Here is a 26,482-nt window from a genome sequence, read left to right on the forward strand (position 1 = left end):
ACTGCTCCCAGTCGCTAAGGTCTTTGCCCTTTTCCAGGCTGGGCCCCCCCTACCCAAAACTGGCTCCAGGCTGGTGGTGGTAGGGAGGAGCGGCGGGGACCTTCCCATTTCCCTCACTGCCGATGGTTGCTCAGAGCCCTGAGCTCAGCTCATTCTCAAAGCTAAAAATACCAGGGAGGCGGCAGCAGCAGCTCCCCTGACACCCTGTCCACTGTACAACCCCCCCCCACACACACACACACACACAGAGCCTGGGCCAGGTACCAAGGTGCAGCTTACCCCACACAGTGCTACACGGTCCATGGAGTTTCCTAAAGTCCCACCCCATGCGAGTCTCAGATCTGGTGCCACTTCCACCTCTGACCCCGATTAGCTGTGTGATCTTGGGTTAGTCCTTTGTCCATTCTGGGCATTGGTTTTCCTTTTTGTGTAGTGAGGGAGCTATAAGGAACGAGAGGCTCAGGAATGGAGGAATGGAGAGTCAAGCCCTGGCTGCCCCATCTCAGTGAACTACCACAGAAGGCCGGGCAGCACCCTGACACTGGGTCATAATCCCCCTTTTCTAGATGAGTGCACTGAGGCTGGAGAGGTAAGGGTGGCTCCAGGGTTGCTAACCAAGCCTTTGGGCTCTAGGATGCCTTCTTTTGTCCTGCAGTGGCAAGTTGAGCTTCTGGGACTCCCAGGCATCTGTTGAAAAGTAAGTCTGTGCTCCCACAGTAGGGAAGATGTTATGGGCCTCAAATCTTAAAGGAGTCCCCAATTCTGAGAGCATGACTGGGGCTGGGGAGCAGTCCACACTGCCCTACACCCAGGGTCTGGCGAAGGCTCGAGGTGAGGGCCCGCCCTGACCACCCAGGGTATGGTTGAAGTTCAGGTGAGTGATCACACTGTTCATCTGCCCAAGACCTGGCCGAGGCGCTGAGTCACTGTGCGCACTGCTTATCCACTTGGGCCTGACCAAGGGTTGGGTGAGCATCCATGCTGCCTGTCTACCCGGTCTGGCTGAGGCTAAGGGTCTACACTGCCCACAAGGAGCTGAGGTCAAGGTGAGTATCCACCTTTTGCCCTGGGCCTGTGTCTTAGCAGCCCTGAACTCAGACTTCATTTCGGGTTTCCTATTCCCTCGTCCTTCCTGGAAACCAGAATGTTTGCTCATCTGCTCTGCTTTAGATGAGGCCTAGTTTCATCTGAGGACCAATGGGGGAAGGAAAGATGGGTGCCTCTGCTATTTCCAGGACCCTCCTGGGGCCCATGGAATCCACCACAGAAGTTACAGCCACTGGGCACTGAGGGGCTTGAAAAACCAGACCCAGATCTCAGGGACCTCTGCTAGGGGGTCCACTATGAGACCCAAGTCCTGAGTCCCACTCTTCCCCACTCACCCTGTCACCCAATTCTGCTGACACCCTGAGAATCACAGGGCACACTTCCCCACAGACCCAAGGTCTCAAAGCTTGGATCTGGTGTCTGCAGGACCAGGGCATGGGTTTTCAATCCTGCAGTGCATAGAGTGGGCTTGGGTTAGTCATAACCCAAGCTCACCTAACCCAAGATCACCTAAGTTTGCTATGCCAGCTCTTCCCTTCGGTTACTATGTGACCCTGGGCAGACACTTTATCTTTCCGGGTCTGTTTGTCCATCTGTAGAACAGGTGTTTAATAGTACCTGTCTATAAGGGTTGGTGCAAGGATTAAATGAGATGTTCCCATACAGTGTCTGGCTAAGTAAGCACTCAATAATCAGTCTTTCTAGAGGGTGACAGGGAAAGGGCATGCTCTGAAAGGGTTTTGGACATTTGTTCATTAATTATTCAAGTGTCAAGAACTATGCGGGTTGCTGGGTCTCAGGGCCTGAGGCTCCAGCTGGGGTCCCCTACTCTGAACCAGGGGCTTCCAAAAGAGAAGTGTTGCCCATTAGTTTTGTGAACATATTTTCAGCCTATAAATGAATGCTGTTAGGTAAAACATTAATAAACTGCATCACGTTGGTGGGGGAAATTAAATGTAAATTAGATAATTAAAAATGAAGCTGATGCCCGCTGCTTGATGCTATTACCTCTTATTAAAAGTTATGAGGTGGACTTGGGTGAGGTGGGAGGCTGGTTGCGGGGTTCTGATGGGGTGAGGGCTGCAAGAGACCACCTGCTGGAGCCCAGTTTGGTCTTTGGAAGAATCAGATGGGCTCTGGAGAGCTCTGAAGGTACGGAAACCAGACCTCTGGGTGTGGCCTGAGGTTCTGCCGCTTGTGGGTCCCTAGGTCAGTGCCTTCCCTGCCAAACCTGTTTCGTTATCTGTAAAAGAAGAATAATAACAACCTACCTCACAGGACTGAGGCAAGGGTGATATAAGATAATGTCTAGAAAGTACCCAGCCTGGGGTCTGGCACATAGTAGGTGTTTTTACTTAAGTAGCTGTGATTATTAGAAATATCGCCACCATCATTGTGATCGAGTCTCACTCAGTGGCAGGCCCTGAGCTAAGTACTTTACAGACAAAACTTCATAAGCCATCCCTGTTAACACATGAGGCAGCTACTATTATTCCCATTGTATCAGATGAGGAGAGCAAGGTTCAGACAAGGGAATAAGGGATCCAAGGTCACCCATTCTATGAGGTAGGTGGCACTGTTTATTATTCCAAGGTCACAGAGGAGGAGCCCGAGGAACAGTACCCTCACAGCTTCCCAGACCCAGCAGGTTACATTGACTCCTTTATTTTTTCTGCACCTGCCCTGTGCTCCAGGCCTTGCGCTGGGTCGGGGGCCCAGAGGTGAGTCACTCTGAAGTGAGGGAGGCAGCCTGAGGGTCTAAGTCCCAAAGGAGTCCCAGAGCCAGAGACCAGAGAATAGACAGGCCTGGGGAGGGGTCTCAGGACTCCCCACAAGGCGAGATCTGGTTCAGTATTACAGGAGATTGGTAGAGACTGGAATGGAGGATGGGCGAGGCAGGTAGCAGGACCAGCCCGAGTAAAGGCAGGGAAGCTGGAAAGCCGGTGGCCAGGCCTGTGGTGGGCTGTGGAGGGTGCGCGATGAGGGGGTGGGAACACGGAGCGGGTGAGTCACCATTTCTGGGCCAGGCAGGCGGCGGCTGCGGAGCGGGGGGCGCATTCCTGGCTGGCAGGGCGGCCGGCACTAATGTCTTTCCCACATGGCCCCGAATTCCCGGCTCGGCACGATCACACGGGCAAGACGCTCCCGCGGCCACCCCCGCCCCAGCTGCCTCCTTCCCACAGAGAGGGGAAGGGGGGAGGGAGTGTGGTGGAGGCAACGGAACTGGCCTCTCCTGGGGCGCGGTGGGGGGCTGCGGCGTGGCCTCCCAGGGGCCCGCGCCCTGCGCACCGTGAGCGACTACGAACAGCGCAGTTTTAGTGAAAATAAGAGCGGGGTCAACCCGTGAAGCCGAGGAAGGAAGACGGCCAGGCCAGAAGGACCATGGGTGCTTGGCCACGTTCCTGCTTTTCTGGCCTCCATTCATCAGCCCCCACCCTGTGTAAGGCCCTGGCCAAGAGGGAGACTGGTTGGGAGTGAGTCGCGGCCCGATTGGCGGCGGGTCATCCGCAACTTCGGCCGTCTCAGATCCAATGCCATCTGCCCCTGTCCCTGCCCCTCCTTCCTGACCCTTGGGGTGGGGGGACTATCTGAGGCTGCGGGACATCCGGTGGGGGACTGGGGCGGGGGTTCCTGGAAGAGGCCACACCCAGCCCCTCATTCCGTGGGGCGGAGGACAGCTCTAGCTCAGACATGGGGACTATGAGCCATTGCTCTCCCACGCAGCCCCTGTCACAGGGCCAGTCCCCTGGGGGGAAACTGAGGCTGCGAGGGAGGCCCACCCAGAGCTCCCTGTCTGCTGAGGGAAGTTGGCAGTTGTCCCTCCCAGCTGGGCTCAGAGGCGCTAATGAGAGTTAAATGTGGGGCGTGAGTCACCTCAGAGGGGGGGCTGGAACCACCCCCAGATGTGGATCCTGGGTGGAATGGAGGTTTGTCCAGACCGCTCAGCCTTCTCCCCACTCTACTGTGCTTCCTCCCCTATGCCCTGGCAGGGTAGGGCATGGATTCCTGGCCTAGCAGATCAGGTACTGTCACCTGGGCCAACTTCCCTCAAATGGCTGGCTGCCTGGGAATGGGGTGGGTCCTATGGAACCACAAGGGGATCCTAGATCCCAGGATGGGGCCCAGTATCCCAGGACTTGTGGGATGGACCAACACCTGGCATTGTCTAGTGGCTATGAGCCCTGGGGTATGGTGATGTGTCTTGGGATAAGGGGTAGGCAAAGGGCCCAGGCCACCCGGAAGGATCCCCTCACCCCCTACGCCCATCTGGCATGGCTCAGACCACCAGGCTCTGACCACACAGGGTGCCTGTCCCCCCACCCTCCCAGTCCTGACCTCAGGCCAGTACAGGGACTTAAGGCTGCAGTCCTCATGACAGGGCAGACTCTGTGTGTGTGTGTGTGTGTGTGTACATGCATGTGCCCCTGTGGCTGGGTCTGTTTGTCCCAGTGTGTGTATTTGTGACTGAATGTGCAATAGTGTATATTAATGTGTGACTGGCTGGCTGTGTGGGTCTCAGTGTTGCAGGGGGCTTGAGAGGGAATGTGGATTTCTGCATGACTGTATCTCCGCGTCCCTCTATGTCCCTGTGTGGGTTTTTCTGTGTGACTGTGTGAGTGTCTGTGTCAGCCTAGCCCCATCCACAGGATCCCTGGCTCCTCCTTGAGCATCCTATCACCACCACGACAAGGAGCCACAAGGTTAGGGAAGTGGATCTATTGTAGAAGGGGACTGGAGGGGAATGCAGTGCCTGCAGTTCCTAGAATGTAAGGGCCTGGCTGGGTGGGCAGCACCAGGGGGTGGGCGTGGGCAGCCACGGGGAGAGAGAGGGAAAAAGGGACAGGGGAAGGCCCCTGCTCAGCAGTCCCCTCCCTGCTCCCTCCACTCCCAACCCAGCGCCTCCTGGCAAGAGCTTATTTGCATGGTATTTACATTTCATTTGCATCGCGTTCAATTAAAAACCTGACCAGCTCCCGCCTGCCTGGCGCTGCCCGCCCAGCCTGATAAAAACGTTGGTTGGGCATTGCCTGCTGCCTTTGCTCACCCCCCCCCCTCAAGGACTGACTGATATGGGAGGGGTCCTTCCCTAAGTTAGAGAGGGCTGAAAGTACAAATGGAGAGACTGAGGTAGGTCCAGAAAGTACTGTGGAGAGCTCCAGGCTAAAGACCACTGTTGGACAGAGCTAGAAGAAGATTAATGGTAAGAGCTGCCCCTTTATGAGTTGTACCAGCACCTGGATGCAATATCTCATTTGAACTTTGCTACACCTTGAGGTCAGGCCTTTCATTTCCCCCATTTTACAGACGAGAAAACCAAGACTGGGGAGAGGGCAAGCCCAAGTTGACTCCGCTGACTTGGAATTCAAATCTCTTGTCAGTATGACTTCCAAGTCCATGCTCCATACTGTGGGCACGACAGCCAAGAGTACACGGCTCCCCCGTCCTCCTGATGAATGAGCTCATTACTCCAGAGTCATTAGCTCCAGGAAGAGCTACTGCAGTTTTCAGCCTTACCTGGGGGGCTTACCTGACTGTTGCCTATTCTTTTGCTTCCTAACTGACAGCCATGCCCATCCTGGCTACTGGGAGGAACACTCTCCCTGTAGGGAAGTCCTTCCTGGCACCTGGCCATGTCTTTTCTGTTGTAAGACTGCCCTTCTTGGCAGTCAGAGCTGGTGACTTTGTAAAAGGCAATTAAGGACCCTGATAATGAAACAAACTCTGGGGGAAACTTACAGCTGGACCAAGGGTGAAGGATGAGTGGAGAGATCAGGCAGACCCATGGAGACATCCAAGGCATCAGAGCGAGCTCAGGCAGGGGGAACCCTCAAGCCCCTCAGGCCCTGGATCAGAAGTCTTCCTGGAGCTTCCTTTCACCAGCCCAGAGGTTGGCTGGTGGATGTCATCTACATAGGAGGGAACGCTTGGAATTGGGGAGAGTAGGGATCCTCGGGCTACCCATGGAGGAGTCATCCAGGACCCAGAATCCAGTGCTGTAACTGGGTTGCCAGGCTTCTGGTTCCCCTGCCCTGCCCCGAGAGACCATCTTTCCCCTGTCCCACCAGTTAGGGCTGTTGAGGGATTCCACCTATTCCTGGTGCTGGGAGACCTGGTCAATCAGCAGACTCTTACTCTGTGACCACAGTGATTAATTCAGGGATGGGCACGTGCTCTAGGCCTGGCCAATCAGGTGGAATCCCAGGGCTGGAATTGGTTTGGAATTATTGGGAAGGGGGATTAGTCTGTAGTGGTAGTGTGTAGTGTGGGAATTTGAGGCCACCACCACTTGGGGAGAGCTATCCATGAATGAAGCCAGCAAAGAGAAACTGATCCTTGTACCTGAAGCCAAACACCCTTTCACTTGAGCCTCAGAATGAACCAATAGGCTCGTTTTTCTCAAGGCAGTGTGTGTTGGGTTTCTGTCACCTGCAACCTGAAGACCTGCCTTGCCCATTTTTGCCTTTAAGCCTTTGCCCATGCAATTCTCTACCCAGAATGCCCTCATCTTGCCCTCTCCTCATTGGTCATACCTGTGTTTAGAGGTCTAGCTCACTTCTTCTCTAGGGAACTTCCATTCTGTACCCATCTCTCCTGGCTCCATTCACCTGGTAGTGTTACCTGGAACTTCTGACCCTCAGCCTGGCACTCAGCGTCTATGCCGAGAACTGTTATGTTAATTCCGTTTTCCAGAGCTTGTGTCTCATTGCCCCAAAGTGGACTGAAAATTTCTAAATGGCGTGAACTGAGTCTCCTACTAGGGAGAGGAATGGTTAGTCCCCTGGCTTTGGCATCAGGCAGCCTCAGTTCAAACTCGAGCCCTTCTGTGTGATCTTTGAGCCAGTCCCCCCACCTCTGTGCCTTAGTTTCCTGTTCTTTAAAATGGTGATGTTGTGAGGACTGAATGAGTCTGCATGAAAAGGAGTACTTAGCACAGTCACTCTGCGCCCAGAACTGAGGATCCAGCTGTGAAGCACCCACAGGCATGGCAGGGTCCCTGCCCTCAGGGCTGCTGAGGGTGGAAGTTGGGGCAGTGGCCCCAGCTGGAGCAGCCAATCAGGAGAGTGGGAGCAGTCCTCCCCAGCCTGCTAGTGCTCCTCTCTGAGAGAAGGGGCCCCCTCCAGTTCCTCTTTCTTCCAAGGCACTGGGGCCCTTGGTGGAGGGAGGCCAGGTCATCCCCTCCCCCTTCCTCTCCCCTCCCAGTTGTCCCTTGGAGCTGGTGCTGCTCAGAGTTAATCTCTTCGCCCGTCAGGGGGTGACAGGAGGTGTCTGTCATTCGGAGCTGAGGCCGTCAGCCTCGCTGGCTAATTGGGACGCAGGCGCCGGGAGCACGGGAAATGGCCGGAGGGAAGGAGCGGGAATGAGGGAAGGGAGGCTGCCCTCACCTCTTCCCGCCAGGCTTGGGGCTGATCCACAGGGCTCCTTAGGGGCGGGGGAAGGCCAATCAAAGGAGGAAGGGGCTGTGGGATGGGGACACTGTGACCTTGGGCATATTGCTATTCCTCTCTGGGCTTTGTATTATTATTATTCATAATGACAACAGCAAGCCTTTATTGAACAATTACTGTGTAAATCAGTTCCCAGCAGCCTGCTGAAAACCTCTGATGGTTCTCTATGGCCCTTGGAATTAAAACCAGACTACTTCCAAGGTCCTTGAGGACCCCCAATATCCTTGCCTCTGCCTTTTCTGCTCCCCCTGCTCTAGCCACACCACCCTTCCCACAGGGCAAGCTCTTTGCTGCCTCAGGGCCTTTGCACTTGCTGTTTCTGCTTCTGGGAACACCCTTCGTCTGCCTCTTACTTTGATGGACTCCTCATCATTATTCAGGTCTCAGCTCAAATGATATCTCAGTGAGAAGGTCCCTGACTACCTTATCCAAAACCACCCTCCCCTACCTCCAGTTATGCTGTTATGTCACCCTATTACATTATTCTATTTATATTGGGTTGTTGGAAAAGTCATGACGTGTTTTTTTCTGTTTTTCGTTGCAAAAATGCGTCATGACTTTTCCGACAACCCAGTATTTTCACAACATGGTCATAATGTGAAATTCTCTCATTTACATGTTTGTGGTTTATATTTGTCCTCCCTGTCTAGAATGGAAACCCCTGAAAACAGGGAACCTTGTCTCTGTGACTTACTGCTGAAACCCCAGTGCCTAAAACAATGCCTGGCATATGGAAGGCACTCAATAAATAGAGAATGATTAAATAAATGGAATTCAGGCATCCTGTTAAGGACTTCATCCAAGTTAATTCTTACAAGAATCTTTGAAAGTTGGTGTTATCTCCATTTGAGGTGACGAAACTAAGGCTCAAGGAGATTCTGTGAGTGTAAGTTATGTTAATGGTGTGCCCCTAGAGGTGCAAGGCTGAGGGGATAATTGTGCAGGTCTCTGCCAGCCTGGTTGCTCAGCTGAGCACAGTCCAGTGATGGGGGCATACACAAGGAGAAGAGGCAAGGGGCCAGGAGAGGCCACGGCAGGGTGGAAGTTTCCTCTGGGAGCTTAGCTGAGAGCACCCTAGGGAACCGCTCCTGGTATGGGGGCTTAGTCCATTTGGGCTGCTATAGCAAAAACACCATAGACTGGGTGGCTTAAACAACAAACATTTATTTCTCACAGTCCTAGAGACTGGGAAGTCCAAGATCAAGGTGTTAGTAGGTTCGGTGTCCAGTGAAACCCTGTTTCCTAGTTCACAGATGTCTTCACATGATGGAAGGGGCAAAAAAGCTCTCTAGGGTCCTTGTCATAAGGGCACTAATCCCATTCATGAAGGCTCCACCCTCATAACCTAAACACCTCCCAAAACCCCCACCTCCTAACACCATCACATTGGGGGTTAGGATTTCAACATACAAATACAGTCTGTTGCAGAGGCAAAACCCAACATGCTGTGCAACATGGGGGTGCACGGAGTTAATGATGCACTGGGGAACTGCACACAGGCCTGACACTTTCCCTGCCCCAGGGCAGCGATAAGGTATGAGCTGTGAGTGAGGGTGGCCCAGCCAGTGAGGCTTCTCAAAACCTCTTTCTCCAGTCTACTTTTACCTTTCATGTTTCTTCCTGCCTGTCAAAGTACTGGCTCCTAGGCCTGCCATTCAAGGTTTGGTACAATCCAGGCCTTGCCTACCTGTCCCTTCTCTTTTACCCCTGTTCTCCCCAAGCACCCTGAAGCAGTCCCTACCCATTGTGCCTTCAGTTACATGTCTTGTCATTTTTCTCTACTCATCCTTTGAAGCCCAGCCACTGTGCTGCCTCCTCCAGTAAGGGCTTCAAGGACAGTGTTTGTGCAGTGGTTGTCTATAGGTCTGAGGATCTCTGCTAGGCTATCAGGATGCTGTGTTACCCTCTGTGCCCATCATATGGCTGGCACAAAGCCACTTAGTGGGCATCCTGCTGCCTCATATCCATCCAATGACCCCAGGTGAGCCCACCATTCTGAGTTCCTGGATCTCTGGTTCCTTTTCAGATTCTGGGTGCCTCCAAGCCTGAAATCTCAACCTGGAGTGAGGAAGGGTCATGTGTGGGCTCAGGATGCCTCTGCAAATCAGTCCTTAACTGCTGACACCTCATGGCCAATCAGACCCCAAGACACTTATTACAGTGGTGTCTGGGTCCAATTGGAGGTCCAGTTATTGGCCTCTGTAACTCATGTGGGTCACACCTTATCATCCAATCACAGCAGCTCCCTCCTCCTACATCCCCACGTCAGGCTCTCTAGGAGGTCCTGACCTGGTTAAAGGTCTAGGCTGAGTGCAGGCTGTCCACAGACTCACCCTCCCTTCCCCCAGGATCACAGAACTAGTTTCCTTCTTTCCAGTCCTTGCTACTATCCCATTACTGGCACCTCTATTTCTTCCTGTTCCTCCCATCTTCTCCCTCTAGCCCAAGCAGCGGTATCACAGGGGTGTATAGGTGAGAGGTCAGCTGTCGTCGGAAAGGCAGACTGGCCCCATGTGAAGAGAGACTGGGGTATGAGAATGCAACTGGGGGTAGCCCAGCCATCACCAGCAGTAGCAGCACTACAGCAACGCCTCCTCCTTTCCCTTCTGCTCAACTTCTGTCATTGGGTGGCAGGCACCCAGACCCCAGATGTTTCCTGCTGCACTGCTATATGTACCTGCGCACGCATGTGCACACTGGCATCTGCCACTGGCTTCCCTTGCCCTGACCCACCACACTTCCCCCAGGAAGGGATGGAGGGGAGGAAGGGTGAGGTCAGCAGGAATCTTCCCTTCTCTGCTGTGTCACTGAAAGTAGACAAGCTTAGAGGGACCCTAAATGGGTACTCCCCAAAACCCCCACCCCCACCCGTTTTAGTACCAGAACCTGACCTCTATGCATTTTGATATTATGTGAACAGTATGTAAAGCGGATACAAACATGCAAACCAGAACAGCTCTGACAGGCTCCGAAATGGACTATATGAGGGCCTAGGACCCAAAGGGAGGTGTGGAGGTAAGGGCAGGCATATGCACTGCTTGCCAAAAGGATACTACATTGGTCAAGCAGACCTTGAGCACCTACTATATACCTGGCACCAAGCTGGGTTCCTGAGGATTCAGATGAAGATGCAGGCACAGAGGGAAGTTGAGTAAGTAAGGGCAATAAGGGCAAAATCCATCCCCACAGGACTGGGTGAAGGCCTTTTGGAGACATCCTTGCCTTTAGCAGCATATGAAACCAGGTAGAATGGTTAAATTCCTTCTGGCCTCAGCCATACTGGGGTAAGATTCCCAGCTCCACCATTGTGGGATCTTGGGCTAGGCACTTCACCTTTGGAAGCTTTTGTTTATTTGCTCTGAGTTCCTACACCACAAAATGCCAGAAACAACTGCAACTGTGTTGACTGTGAGCATCTGCCTGAGGGCAGGGCCTGGGTTTGCTTTTCTCTGTCCCCACCACAGCCTTACCTGGAGAGTCACTCAACTGATTGAATAAATGGTACAGAATGATCTCAACTGCCCTAGAAAGCAGGGAGGGCAGGCTCATCTTGAGACCACTGATGGGCTGGGAGGGTTACCCCAGGATGGTGAGTTGGGGTACTGGGATGAGGAGGGATCCCAGGAGTTGTTTAGGGAATAAGGACTGTATGGGTCTCTTCTCAATGACCCCACCCTTTTAACTGCTCTCCAAACCAAGGTGTTGGGGGGCGGGGAGATGGAAGAGGAGGAGCTTGGTTCTTGTTGGAAGAGACAGCTGCAGGTGAGGGGGTTGAGTAGAGTAACAACATCCATAATAATTCCCAAAAATTATTGAGCACCTACCCCTTTACTAGGCTCTGTGATAAACACCTTCCATGTTATATCATATTCAAATCTTACAATGACAATCTTTTTTTTTTTTAAATGCTTGAGGAAATTGATAGAGATGCTTGCCCAAGGTCACTCAGCTGGTGACAATCAGTACCAGGATTTGAACCCCAGTATTCTTGCTCCACAGCTTTACTCTTTAACTCTAAGCAGCTCCTTCATGCCCCCAAAGGCTAACCTAGGTTCAAATCCTGCCTCCCTCACCAAACTTCTGTTGCTCTACCTCACCTTCACATCTTCCAAAATACGCATATATCACTAATCCAGCAACCTCTCCTCCACCCTTTCTCCCCTCCAGCCCCATCCTCTCACCCTACTCTGTGATCTATACAATAGTCAAAGGGATCTTGTAAAAATTTAAGTTGGACCTTGTCACTTCTATTGTAGATTAGAACCCACTTTGCATAAACCCTCACACCTCACGTGCTCTGCAAAGCCCTGCTCTATCTGTTTCCCCTTTGGGCCATGTCTGCAGTGGCATGGTCCACACCCTCTCCTTTGCTTGGCTGGCTCTGTCTGACCTTTCAGGCCTCAGTTCAAATGTCACCTCAAAGAGGCCCTTCTCGACTACCATAGGTAATATGGTCCCCTCCCTGAAGTTAGTCTTACATGACCCATTTTAATATTTTTATGGCTCTTCAGACTCTAAAATGCGTTCAACTTTTTGTTTACTTGATTATAGCCTGTCTCCCTGAATTAGACTCTTTAAGTCCTATGAGGTTGGGGATGAAATTTATTGTTTTCTAGTGTTTCCATAGTTTAAACAGTGCCCGGCACATAGTAGGTACTCAATAAACATCTGAAAGAACGTTGTTGGTGTGACCAAGAAGCCCTAACCCCCCTCTACCTCAGCTTCCCTTTTCTGTTGGGCTCTGCCTCCTTCTCTCAGCCTCCCAGGGAGCGCTCTGAATGAGATCAGAGATGGCAAAAGGCGCCCTCCGGGAGAGGGAGGGCACGATGCCCGCCTGGGGATGAGGTCAGCGCGGCAGACACCTCTCCGCAGTGCAGGAGGCAAGCAGAGCCACAAAGATCGTCTTGGCTAGACCCCTGCCCCGGCATGGGATCCTAGACGGTCAGGGGAGGGCGTGCAACCCCTTCCTCCGGTGGGAAGCTCCTCCCGGCGGGGCCTCCTCTTACCCCCTCCCGGGGGAGGCAGGTGGAGCTGCGTCCTCATCTTTGTTCCCATCTGGAGCGCGTTTGGCGCGGCGTGGCGGGGGCGGGGCTGCGCCCCCGCGGTGCCCGGAGAGACGGGCCCGCCCGCTTATCTGATCTGCGGCTAATTGAAACTCCCTGCTCGCGAAGGTCAGCTCGGTCCCCTGACAGCTGCCGAGCCGAGCCGGGCCGGATGGAAAACCCGGGCTGTGCAGGGCCTGGCGGGGCGTGGGGGGGAGGGGTTGTGGGGGGCTGCCTCTGCGGCAAAGTAGACAAAGGCGGCCCCTCCCTCTCCGTGCGCGCTGCTGGGGGTCGCCAGAGGTAGTGGCCTTCGCCCTCACCCAGCGGGGCGCTCCGGCCGGGGTCACATGGCCTACAGCTACAGGGGAGGGGGGGGCGACCTTAATCCCCACGCGCCCGCCTACGTCGCTCCCACGCCGGGGCCCCATCTGGGGTCTCTGGGAGAGTCACCCCCAACTTCCTGCCCCTACCCCGCCTCCACGCCCCGGCTCTGAGACTTCCTGCCTCCCTGGCTCCGGGCAGCTCAGGCTGTGGGAAGCTGGCGGGGCGGGGGCGGCGGGGTCCCCTCCCCCTGCGCGCCCGACGGGGCTCTGGGGTCCGGGAGGAAGTGTGCGCGGTGGGGAGGCACGGCCTGGCCCCAGGGCGGCCATCCGGTGGGGCAGGTGCTGTCTCAGCCCTGGAAGGGAGGGCAGGCAGGCCTGTTGCTAATGGTGCTAGAGCGGGGGAGGGGGACGCCACGGGGAGCCCCATTTCCAGGGTTCCGGGTGCGGATGTGACTTGCTACGGAGCCTCCAACCTAGCCCGCCGCGCCCTAGGCGAACCCAGGCCTTGCGCATTGGGCACGCGTCTCCTCCCCTCCCACCTGTGAGTCTAGGCTGAGATTCTGGGGAGCTCCCAAGGTGTAACTCCCAGCCTCCAGGCTGACCGCGCCCTTGAGCAACACCTTTTGGGCCTCAGCTTGCCCTGTCTAGAAAAAATAACCCCAGCCACGCTACCCTTTTTCGGAACCACGTGACTACCAGTGTTAAGCGTTTAACGTACTTTGTCTCAAGTGTCACAACAATTCCATTTTGCTGACGAGCAAGGTGAGACGCAGAGAGGTTGTGACTCGCCCGAAGTCACATAGTAAGTTACTAGGCAGATTTCGGCTGATTCTCGTGCCCTCGTTCTTAACCACGGGTGGTCTGGTTTTAGCCAGAGCTCTGGAGTTGTGCGCCTATATAGGTTGATCCCCCAAGGTATTCAGAAGTGCTGGAAGCCCCTTGGCGGCGTCTTGCCGCACACGTTGGCGTGTTGGAGCCGGGCACGTGTTTCTTCGCTGATTCCCGCGTGCCAGAGCCCGAGGACAGAGGCATAGCCTAGCGCACGGATGCCCAGGTGCGCGGTTCCCAGTTGGGACCCGATAGTCACATGGTCAGAGCCGCGGGCGGAGTGGAGTGGGGGCAGGGAACTCGGAGTAGAGTCCACGCGGGCCGCGGCGCCTGGGAGGCCGCAATCCGGGCGTCTGCAGCCGGCGAGGCGCGGGGTGACGCGCGGGGGCCCAGCTACCGTGACCTCCTCCGCGGTTTCCATGGAGACGGTGCACTATAAATAAAAAAAAAAAAAAGGAATTTCAAACCCGTTTTCTACGGCGCTTGGCGGGAGGGGGGAGGAAAGCTCTCTTTGAATCGAGTTTCCCATTTCACCTTCCCAGGCGGTGGGAGCGCTTCCCCCGCAGCCCAGCCGGGAAATTGCCGCCCCTCACGCCGCGTGGCGCCCCCCGAGGAAGCTAATTAGCGCAGCCCGGGAAGCTAGGGACTGGGGACCTGGCCCCGGGGGGCCGCCTCTTGGGTGGGGGGAGCGCCTACAAATTGCCACCCCCCCACCAAATCTCTCTAGGCGCGCACGCAGCCCGGCGCAGGCCAGGGCACAGGGCGCAGGCGGGAGGTCGCATCTGCAGCTTTGGCGCAATGAATCAGGCGCGGCCGCCGCCGCCGCCGCGGAGCGCGTCTGGCATCCGGAGTCTCCCGGGATCGAAAATAATTTGGGCAAAGCGGTGGGAGGTGTGTGTGCGCGCGCTCCGAGGAGAGGGCGGGGGAGCAGGCCGGGCGGGGTGCGCCGGGCGGGGGGAGGTGCCATCAGACAGCCCCGCTGTGGTGAGAACAGAGTTGACACTTCTTTCCTTTCCACTTACTGCGGCAAGTACTGCGAGGAAGCTTAACCCTCTCGCTGCTTGGAGGGTTAGAGGCGCCGCGAGCGCCCTCATGAGGGCGCGCCAGGGTTGGGGGCTAGGTGTGTAGCCTCTTTAGAGACCGGTCGTTGAGGCCCGACGGGTTCAGCTCTCTAGCTCCTCAGACAGGCGCTCCCATCTGAACATTCCTCAAGGCATCCTACCCGAGAGGCTTTTCTTGACCCCTCCTTTTACCTTCTCCAGATCTGGTAGTGTCAACACAATGATCTCAGTTTCCCCACCTATAGGGTGTATGTGGGGGGCTTTTTCTGTAGTAGCTTTCTTGTCTGGCGAGTCTTAGTTTTGTGACCCTCTGGCTTGGGCACTGCGCAGAGGCAGGAGTGGGAGATTAGAAAGGCGGGTGGGTGTATGCGGGTGCAGGAGTCAGAACCCCACCCTCCTTCATCTCCCGCCTGCACTCTGGGCGCCCTTCATCAAAATGGCCGGGTTCCTGTTTTTGCCTCTGACGGCAGAAATGTCACCGCTGCTGCATTAAGCACGCTCGGTGGGAACTCAGTTTGGATCGAGGAGCTGGCGCTCAGCCCTGCCAAGCTGTCTGCCGCAGGGGGGTGGGGGTGGGCTGGCTGGCCAGTCGGCCTAGCTGGGGTCAGCCTTTGTCTGCGTCAGTTCCCACCTTCTTGCCTCTCCAGCCCCCCCAGGCTCCCCCTTCCTCAGCTGTGCTGGTTGTTCCCACCCCACTCAAGGTTTTGTTAGGGGGCATCTGTTCAGACGCTTGTGCCTGTCTGGCTCAGGGATGGCAGTGGGAGATGACTGGGGGGCAGAACTCACTTCTAACTCCTTCCCACTCCCATGATGGGGAGCACCTCTGGAATTCACAGATCTTCTCCCTATTAGATGAGGAACTGCGCACTGGATAAGAGTGGTAGCCAGGCCTCAGAGCATCCCCAGACTTGAGATTGAGTGGGGGTACTTTCCACTTCCCCTACTTTCCTTCTGGCCAAGGGCTCCCACTACTTCAAGAATTCTCCAACCTTGGTGTACTGCAGACCCACTGGGCCTGTGAGCTTGCAGATATGGGGAGGAAGGGGGAGCAGTATGTGGAGAGTCTGATTCAGTGGGTCTAGGGTGGTCCTATCATCTGCAAGCTTCTTAAGACCCCAGGAGAGACCCTGGCTCTCACCCTGAGACATGGCCCCCTCACCCAGGAGTCAGAGCTGGGCGTCCCACAGAGATCCGAGGTCATGGTGATTAACACTGTCGCTGCATGGACTGGGGAGACAGAGAGAGAAGGGACTGTCTAGGGTCATTCTGCAAGGTCAGGAGCTCCATGGTTAAGAGAGTGGGCTCTCCTGGCTCTGCTGCCTGTGGAGGGCAGATGAGCTAAACTGTCTGTGCCTTGGTTTCCTTATTTGTAAAATGGGGATAACACTGATAGTCCCTAACCTCACTGAAATAATGTATGGCTTCAATGCACCACGGGAAGTGCTGAGTGCAGGTCCAGGTACTTAGTACCTGCCTAATAAATGTGAACTTTATTATCATTGTTATCACTGTTAGAACCAGAACTGAAATTCAGGTCTGTGGTTCAGACACTCGTTTTGAGGGCGGAGAGTCTGGCCCAACTATCTCTGGTTCCCCAAGTTTGGTCCTTTAGGGGATCCACCAGGTCCTGGGCAGGGAAGAGTGAGTGGAATAGGAGTCAGTCCCCTGGAGATGGTCTCATCTGTGGGTCTCCCCCCCCACAGACAAGCCCTAGTGCTTTGGGCCTTTTTCACTCTCTGAAAGTATTGTCCCCTCCCAGTTCCAACAGTTACAGATGCCCATTGGGTGCTGGCCTGGTTCGTGCTTGAGGGCTTGCCCCTTCTAGACCCATGTTCAGCCACACTTTGCCAAATATCAGATCCTGTGATGGTGGGAAAGAGGCCAGGTAACTTAGCCCCACCCCGTCCTGAAGGGGATGGTTGTAGGACAAGGAGTATTGATGTTAGGCATTCTGGGGGCAGGATTAGGATAGGCATAGGATACTCAAATTGGAGAGGCCTTTGGAAATGTGGGATCCCACCTCTCACCTTTGGAAGGGTGGGTGGGAGGGGAGCTGAATGAGGACATAGGACCAACATGTGCCTGGAACATGGGGCTGACATCTGTTTTATTCAGGGGCTTTTGGACTACTGGTCTCTGAAGTATCACCCAGGAATCCTGGTCAGAATGCTGGAAGGACTTTCTGAAACCTGGGCTATGCATTGGGGATGGTCCTTAGGCACTAGAGCATTCAAGTCTGATTTGCAGAAGGGGTGTGTGTCTACTTGAGGCTGCGTGGATGGCTAAGATGACCTCTCAGAGCTCCTTCTTGGGCTGTAGGCAGCAGAGGGCACCAGTGTTGGGCCCTCTTCTCACACTTGTCCACACATCCACCCTTGCTCAGCCATGCTCATCTAGGCTCACAGTGGCCCTATGTTTTCATGCACATTCATGTACCTAGGGACATTTGTGTATATACGTGCTAAAACACCACATGTGTAACACACTGTGCACAAACACACACAGGTATGCACTTGGGCACCCAAATGCACAGACACTAACATGCATGTACACCTGGGTATCCTAATGCACCCATGCACACATTAACACCTGTCCAAACACACATGCACACATAGGCAAACCCCTAGGCATTTTCACTCTCATCATCATCTAATTTGTGTGTATGTGGATTCTCTGTTTCCCACAAGGATAGGGCTATCTTTGTTCATTGCCAACTACCCTGGAGAACAGAGATTTGTTCAACCTCAGGGCCCACATGCCTGGTGCTCAGAAGGTATACAATTCAGTATTATCTGGAATAGATGAATAAATGTATAAGTGTATTTAGTAAATGTATGAGTGAATAATAACCATAATAATAAAAGCAACTACCATTTATTGAGTACATGCTGTGTGCCTAATCCTGTGCTAAGTGCTGCCTTTATAGGTACCATCTTATCTAAGCCTCATGGCAACCTATTAGCAAGTACTATTATAATACCTGTTTATGCCTGTGGGAACTTAGGCTTCAAGAAACAGTTACTACCTGCAACGAAAAACATAGAAAAAATACGTCATGACTTTTCCAACAACCCAGTAGTTTGCTAGGGCTGCCCTAACAAAGTACCACAGACCAGGTGGCTTAAACAACAGAAATTTATTCTCTCACTATTCTGGAGACTGGAAGTCCAAGGTCAAGGTATTGGCAGCCTCCTTTTGAGGGCTGAGGGAAGCACTGTTCTAGTCCTCTCTCCTTGACTTGTAGATGGCCGTCTTTTCCATGTCTCTTCACAAACTGTCTTCACTCTATGCGTGTCTGTGTCCAAATTTCCCCTTCTTGTAAGGACACCAGTGATATTGGATTAGGGCCCACACTAATGACGAATGACCTCGTTTTAACTTGATTATCTTTGTAAAGGCCATATCCAAATAAGTTCACATTCTGAGATACTGGGGGTTAAGGATGTCAACATATGAGTTTTTTGGGGGACACGATTAAATCCATAATGCTACCCAAGGTCACACATCTAGGAAGTAGGGTAAGCAGGATTTGATCCCAGGTCTGGAATGCCAGAGCCCACAGTATCATCCTATCATCCTGCTATGTGGTGGAGAGAGCAAGAAAGTCCTAGTGGTCACTCTCCATGGTTCCCCATCTCCCTCCAGCATGTGGGTGTCTAGTGCCTGCCTGCTCACATGAAGGAGTTGGCTCTTTGCAGCCCTGGCTCACTGGCATGCTGGTAGCTTTAATGTTCCTTCGGCCATGATATGGACGCCCAAAGCCACCCCCCAGGATCCTGGTGGCCACTGCTGCCCGACAAGTCAACATTGACAGGAGTGCCTGGAGATACACACAGGGGGCCAGGGGTCTGCCTGACTCCCCCCACCAGCTGCCATCTCAGATGCTGCGGCCTCATTTCAGAGGCTGCTGGCTTTGAAGTGCTCAGCCCAGTCAGGCGGGAAGCTGGAGCCAGTGTGGGGGCGCGGGGGGGCAGTCACGAGGCCTCCTGCATCAGCTGGGGCAGCTAGGACCAGGCAGGCCTGTGCTGACCTATGTTCACAGCATGAACCTCTCCTGTGCTGCAAGGAGGCAGGGTGGACCTCACTCTCTCCTGTTCCTGTGAACTTGGGTGGGGGAGTTGTTAAAAAAGAGAACTCTACTCCCAGCCAACAAGGGAGACGAAACCCCCAGTCTGAAGGGAGGCACAGCCTTAATTCTATGGGGAACCCAGACTTGGGAGGCAGGGCTTCTGTCTTCAGGGAGTTTTCAGTATGAAAAGTCCTAGCTTTTCTGAGCCTCACTTTGCCCAGCCAGGAAGTAGGATGATGGTCTAGTTTGCTGTGAAGGTTCTGGGAATTACTGGTAGAGAAGGACGAGGATTAACATGGGCATCTTACCCCATAAGCTGTAGCCATAGCTACAGCATTTAGGGGGATAACAATGATGATGGTGATGATGATAATAATAGATAATATTTACTAAGCACTTACAGGGCCTCAGGCTGAATGCTGAGTGCATTCCTTACCCAATTATCTCATTTAATCTTTCTGCGAAATCTGGGAGGCACCTACCAATATCATTGCCATATTATAAGTGAAGAAATGGAGGTTCAGTGAGTTGGACTTGCCCAAGGTCACACAGCCAGAGAGGGGTGGGTTGACTCTGTTCTGAAGGTTTCTTGTAACAGCAGGCTCTGCAACTCTATGAGGAGGGGGGTCTCAAGGTGGGGCATAAGGGTGAGACTTTACCATGGCTGGTAATGGCCTTGGTTCTGAGGTCCCCATCCTCTGAGCCTTATCCTGGCCTTGGTGGCAGTGACTGAGGAATGTCCATGGCCGTGATGCCGTGGATCCTTCATCAAGGTGAACCCAGTGCCTGCGTCCACACTTGAATTTGGTCTTCACAGCAGCCCTTTGAGGTCAGCAGCGTGGGAGATCTTGTTTTGCAGATGAAGATGCTGAGAGTCAGAGTGTTCGAGTCAGTCTCCTACGCAAGTCAGAAGGGTGAGGCAGGCCTCAAATTCAAGTCTCCTGACTCTATGTGGATATTCTTTCTGCTAGAGGCAGGTAAGTGTCTTTAAGTCATTTCAGAACAAACCCTTTGTGTTCCCCTCACCCTTCACCTCTTGGGCTGCTGGAACTGTGACAAGATAGGGGCAGGGAAGGAGAGGGTACAAATTCCCAAGAGCCAGCTTCCAACAGCAACACCAGTGTTAACAGCTGACATATACTGAACCCTCATTCTGTGGCAGGCACGGGGCTTATGTGTGTTTGTGCAGCCTCAGAATCCTTCTCAACACATTGTTTCAGACAGCTACTGCACCCAGCACGAGTTGGAACAGGAATTCAGTTCAAATAAGCCGACATTAGTGAGCACCTACCATGAGCCAGGCACTGGGCTGGGCTGGGCCAGAGAGGTGCAGGGGAGAACAAGGGGGGGGGGCAGATGTGAGACGATTGTGATAATGTAGGGCAACAACTAGATTGTGGGGACACAGGCACAAGGACCCTAGTGTCTAACTGAGGGGCTAGGAAAGGTTTCTCAGAGGAAGTAATATTTAAGCTGAGGGTTGAGAGTTCAATAGGATTTAGTCAGGCAAAGAAAAAAGGGTGGCAGGGAAGAGTCCTAGGCTGGGAGACCAGACTAGAACCACAGAGGCCCTAGGGTAGGAGAACAGCCTATCCGAGGAACTTAAGGATGCTAAACATGACAGAGGGTGGAGTACGAGGGGAAAGGGGAAGTCAGGGCATTGATTCAAGGCCCTGCAGGCCAGGATAAGAGCTCTGGTCTTGACCCTGCGGCATGGGGGCCCACTGATCCAGCTTCCTGTCCCCCCCTTCTACGTGGTGCTTTCCTGTCTCCAAGACCCTCTCACAACAATCAGACTCGCCCAATACCTCAGAGCAGGAGGTGGAGCAGGGGTTACCATGCCCATTTCACATGAAGAAACTGGTATCAGAGGTTACAGGGTTGGTCCATTCTACCGGCCCACTTTAGGCTGGTACTGAGCGGAGGGCCTAGACTATTTGCAGGACATCATTGTGGATTCTGGGGTGATGGTATAGGGTGGTGTGGGGACACAGTTTGGTTTGGTGAAGCCCTGGGGAGGTAGAGGGAGGGTGGGGATTCCTTATCCCCAAAGCTCCAAGCTGGAGGGGACTGCTGCCACCTCCCTCTTGTGGTTCATCCCCAGTGGCTGGCTCGGGGTGAGTCAGCCTGGATGAAGTCACCCGCTTCCGCACAGCCTGTGCCCCCTGACCTGGGAGGCGCCTGCCAGGGGCACCAGCCGAGCCAGAGGACAGGCTGGGCAACTCTCCAGGTTGCTCTGTCGCAGCTGATTTAGGGGGGCTGGAGGTGTCCGGAGCCATCAGAAGCAGCTGGGCGTCTGGGGCTGCAAGGCCCATAAGTCATGCTGCCGCCCGCCCTTCCCTGCAGTGGTCCCCGAGAGGTCTGTGATGAATCGCCGGGGACTGGGCTCATCAAAATCAGTTTATGCCAAAGGGAAATTAATTTCTATCTCTCTGAGATGAGGCGTGGGGAAGGAACGGGCAGCTCCAGAGGCAGGCCTGGGACAGTACTGCAGGGAGTGGGTGGGATCCTACAGCGTGGCCATGGTGGTCCCTGGGCTAGAGGCCCTGTCCGTTCCACAGAGGCGGTGACGGAGGCTTCAAAGGAACCTCCTAGTATTGCGGACAAGAACCCAGATTTTGTTCTTCATTAATTCTTTTTCCTCGCCTTCCCTTTCTTCCCTGTTTATTTAAGTATTTATTGAGCACCTGCTGTGTACCAGGCAGTGTTCTATGGTGGGACACGGTGTTGCACAAGACAGTGTCTTGCTTTCATGGAACATGCATTCTTGTTGGGTAAGACAGACTGACTGGTGTTGTATAAATAAGAAAATACTGGCTAGGGAAGAGTGCTAGGTGAGCATTAAAATAGGGTGGTGTGGTCAGGGAAGACCTTTTTGAAGAGGAGACAGATAGGCTGACCCTTGAGTTCTGAGAAGATTATAACCCTTCAGTTGTGAAGCAAAATTCCTGAAAATCTAGCCCTGTTGGGGCTGGGGCTGGGGGTGGGGGTGGGGGCGAGAAGAGCGCACTTTGGGGAAAAGAACCAGCAAAAAGGCAGTAAAGGCTGGGAACTCCCAGCCAAGCCCTTCCCTGTGTGGCCTGGCTGCGGACTGCGTCCACCTGTGCTGCTCAGCCTGGGGCCTGGTTGTGTGGGTGGTTGGGGGCTGGGAAAATGGCACTGCTTCCTGGAATGTCTCTCTAACAAGAGGGAGAGTTCAGTAATTTAATATATTATTTTTTTATTAGAAACAAGCATGGATTGCTTATAGAGGAATTCACAAGACTCTTTAAAGATAAAACAGGAGATCTCAAAGAAACTTCGGGTGGGGCAGCTGGCTCTGACTCAAGGATCTGCTTTCACTCTTCTTGAGCACCTGGGCTCCTTTGTGGTGAGGCACAAGCAGCAGCTGGGTGGGTCCTTTCCCAGCCCAGCTTTACTTGAGCCCCTCTCTGTTAGGAGTCCTCTGTGACTCTCCAGGCCCAGTAACAAGGACTCTTCTCAGCTCTTGAATATTTTACTTTAGGCTGGGCATAGTGTTAGTCTGAATCTTCAGAACAACGCTGTTAGGTGGCAACTATTATTTCCATTTTACAGAAAAGGAAACTGAGCTTGGAGAAGGGAAGAGACTTTTCCAAGGTCCTATGGCTGATCAGGGGCAAAGCCAGGATTCAAACTCACAGTCTGAGCCACTCATTGTTACTGCTTCTCCTGTAGCCACATCCTCACTCTTACCTGCTTTTGACATACTTTCTCATTATCCTGTGCTCCATAGACTGAGCGAACAGCCCCTTTGCTGCTCCCCAAACTTGCCACACAGGTTCCCACCTCAGAACCCTTCCATGTGCTGTTCCTTCCACCTGGAGTCCTCTGTCTCCCATCTCTGTTGAAACCCTGGTTTTGTTCAGCTTCTTCCTCTTCCATGAAGTCATGTGGTTAATCCTACAAACAAGGGGCTGCCCTTATCTGTCATGCCCTACAGTTTTATTTGGGCTCTGGGCCCTTATCACACATATTTTGTATGCCCAGGGATAGGAGTGTGACAGACTAGGATTTAGGTTCAAGCCTCATTTCTGTCACATGTTGGTTCTGTCATCTTGGGAGGCCAACAACCTTTGCAAGTCTCAGTTACTTCATTGGTAAAGTGGGCCTATAGTGGGGAGCAAATACGAGGTCGGACAATTAAGTGCGTACACTCATCCTAGAAAAAGTGCTACCTCATTGCTGAATATCACTATGGTTTCCTTTAAAGTATTCCCCTTGGGAAGCTATGCACCGATACCACTGCCTAGTTTACCCTTCAAAGCAATTTTGGAACTCTTTTTCTGGAATGGCCATTACAGCTATCATCGCATTACCCTTGATGTCATTAAAATGTCTTCCTTTCAATATTTCCTTTATCTTCAGGTAAAGAAAGTAGTCATTGGGAGCCAGATCAGGTGAGTAGGGAGGGTGTTCCAATACAGTTGTTTACTGGCTCAAAACTCCCTCACAGACAGTGCCGTGTGAGCTGGTGCATTGTCATGATGCAAGGGCCATGAATTGGTGAAAAATTCAGGTCGTCTAACTTTGTTTGCAGCCATTTCAGCACTTCTAAATAGTAAACTTGGTTAACTGTCCAGTTGGTACAAATTCATAATGAATTATCCCTCTGACATCAAAAAAGGTTAGCAACATCATTGCAACAACTTCGTGAACTTAATTGTCAGATCTCAAAGATGCTTAATTAGAAGCACTTGGCATAGGGTCTATTTAGAACTGAATAAATATCAACCATTGTTACATAGCCTCTCCCAGCCTCAGTTTCTTCATCTGTAAAATGGGGAAAATACAGTAATTAAATGCTCTCTTGTAGGGTGGCATGAAAGATGGCAAAGGGCATCCAAAGTGTCTGGCACACAGTTGGTACCCAACCAGAGAGGGCAGATCTCCATCATCATCATCATTACAACAATAATTAATTTTTTGATATGGGCAACTGGTATTTTCTTCACTCTATGTAAACCACTTCTGGAAAACTTGTCTGCTTTTATTGATTTGTAACCTAGTATTTAAGTACAAACAGCGGCTGCACATGCAGCTTTTATTTATTTATTTATTTATTTGGAAATTGAGGAAGGGGAACAGACAGGTAGACAAATTGCTGTTTTTGTTCTTCAGTCTAGTTGTGGAGGACGTCGCTTCACTGGCCCATGTTGGTGTGATCATTGTGCTCTTCCCGGGTGAGGCAATCGGTCGCCAGTCATTGGTCAGCCGCTCACAGCGGCTCCTGGTAGCTCACACCGGCTACCAGCCGCTCACGCTGGCTGCCAGCCACTCCGCATGCAGCTTTAAGCAAAGCCCTCAGCTGCCTTCCAAACAGACTGCTGCCTGAAGGCCTTCCTGAGTAGAAATTTGGGAGCTCCCTCTGTCCAGTCTTACTCCCACTCCCACCCTCCCTTGGTCATGAAGCAAATTCTGTGGAAACTCTCCCTCTTAGTGGCTGGGGGTGCAGTGGGGTAGGGGCAGACCCCAGCTCCTTTCATAGAGGGAGGCATTGTCTTCAGTCACCTTCACAGGGGAAACCAGGTCTGAACAGCATTAGCACAGATGCACAGATGGGCAGAAGGGTCAGGCAGGGAACCTACTCTGAGGTGGGGGAGGGCCTGTCCTTAGAAGGCCACTGCGGCCTCCATCTCCAAAGACCTTCTACCTTTCCCACCTATTTTCAGAGCTGGGAAATCAGATTGAAGTTCCAGTGGCCCCATCTTGGGGCTATTTCTCCGCAGGGGTGGAGGGGTGGAAGGGGTCCTACTCTAGAAGTGCAGAGACAGCTGATGGGAGCCTGGGGCTTGCTTGTGTCTCCTTTGTAAACCACAGTCAATGGAAATCGAGTTTCTGAAAGAAGCTCTGTCTGTCCAAAGGTTAACCCTTAAGTGTGAAGTCCCTGGAGTCTGGCTGGTCTTCTGGGTGTCCAGGTGTCCTACTGGTTGGGGTCTGAGCATCAGTGTGGTAACATTGGATAAGAGCTGGAGAAACTGTCCAGTAGTGTGGCAAATTGGATGTAAGAAGAAAGAAATGGAGCAATAGACCCTAAGAAGGCCCTATATTTTGGGCTCATGGTGCCTGAGGATTGTAAGAGACCTTCGCCTGGAGGGACCTGGAGACCTGGGAGCAGCTTGGGCTTACAGGTATCCCTGTGTGGCTTGGTAGCTAGCCCCTCCCTCTTCAGTTTTCAATAGCCCCATGTGCCCAGGGACAGCAGAGGCCTTGTAGTGAGTGACAAAGCAGATGGTGTGTGGCCTCCAGAGGGGAGAGAGCTCCTTGGGCCTTTCTGGACAGCCCCTACTTCCTCCCCCCTTGGGTATTGGTAGTCTAGCCATCTTTATTGTGTGTAAGGTGATTTAGTCAACACTGTTTCTTGAGAGTCCCTGTGGCCTAGGTTTGTGCTAGGGGACTGGGTTCCTGGGCTCCCTAAAAATGTGTCCCCAAGGGAGCCCCCAAGGGGCTCACCATCAAGCAAAGGGAGACAAACCAATGGACAGCTGATTACATCTCAGGTATGTGGTTGGGGATGCTCACAGGAAAGACCCTACTCTGACCTGAGAGGCCAGGGAAGGCGGCCTGGAAGTGACTTGTTGTGTACCAATGACAGTCATTTACCACATAATGACATTTTGTATATGATGGTGGTCCCACAAAATTATAGTGGAGCTGAAAATTTTCTATTGCTTAATGGGGTTGCCATTGTAACTGTAGTGTAATACATGATGTGTTTCTGATGATACTGGTGTAAACAAACCTGTGCTGCCAGTTTTATGGAAGTATAGCATATACAATTACAGTAGCAGGCTGTACTATCTAGGGTTGTGGAAGTGCACTATGATGTTTGCACAAGGACGAAATTGCCTAAGGACACATGTCTCAGAACCTCTTCCCATCATTGTTAAGCAGTGCACGACTGATTATAGCTCCACCACTTAGTAGCTGTGTGACCGTGGAAGAGTTCCTTAACCTTGCTGTGCTCTACTTTCCTCATCTTTAGAGTAGGAATAATAATAGCATCGACTTCAAAGGGTTGTTGTGAGGACTTAATGAGTTAATACATGTAAATATCCCTTAGAACAGTGCCTGCCACACAGTAAGTATTCTATACGTGTTAAATCAAAAATAAAAATAGTGGGCTGGCCGAGTGGCTCAGTTGGTTAAGAGTTGGCTTAAGAGCGCGAGCTCTGAGCAACAGGGCCGCTGGTTCGATTCCTACATGGGCCAGTGACGCTGCACCCGAGCTGCGCTGTCACTGAGCAGCCAACAGGTGGCAGGGTGGCTCAGCTGGTTGCCTATTCGATGGTGGGCTATGCCCACCCGCAACTAAGACTGAACTCGGCACCTTGAGCTGAGCTGCCGCCTGGATGGCCCACATATGAGGGCCAAGTGACACTGCTCTCCACAGCTAAGATGCTGAACAACAGCTCAACCTGGAGCTGGGTTGCCGTGAGTCGCCGGCGACGACTGTGGCAGTGAGTTGCCATGGGCTACTGTGTGTAGCCAGCAGCCAGCGTGAGCAGCCAGCAGCTGCAGTGAGCGGTCGTCCAGAAGCCGGCGACTGATGTGTCTCGCCCAGGAAGAGTGTAATGATGGTGCCAACTTGGGCCAGTGAAGCAACGTCCTCCACAACTAGACTGAGGAACAAAACGACAGCAACTTG

At 53.0% G+C, this 26,482-nt stretch overlaps 1 long non-coding RNA gene across 1 annotated transcript; it reads right to left on the reverse strand.

The window, feature by feature from the left end:
* Positions 1–13,529: 13,529 nt before the first annotated feature.
* Positions 13,530–14,537, reverse strand: LOC109393256 (uncharacterized). The gene is made up of 2 exons (XR_002126217.1): positions 14,221–14,537; positions 13,530–14,119 (listed from the first exon to the last, which is right to left on the reverse strand). It is a non-coding gene; the product is annotated as an uncharacterized LOC109393256 (long non-coding RNA).
* Positions 14,538–26,482: the final 11,945 nt, after the last annotated feature.

Source organism: Hipposideros armiger, unplaced genomic scaffold, assembly GCF_001890085.2.
Source record: "Hipposideros armiger isolate ML-2016 unplaced genomic scaffold, ASM189008v1 scaffold_11, whole genome shotgun sequence".
Lineage (NCBI taxonomy): Eukaryota > Metazoa > Chordata > Mammalia > Chiroptera > Hipposideridae > Hipposideros > Hipposideros armiger.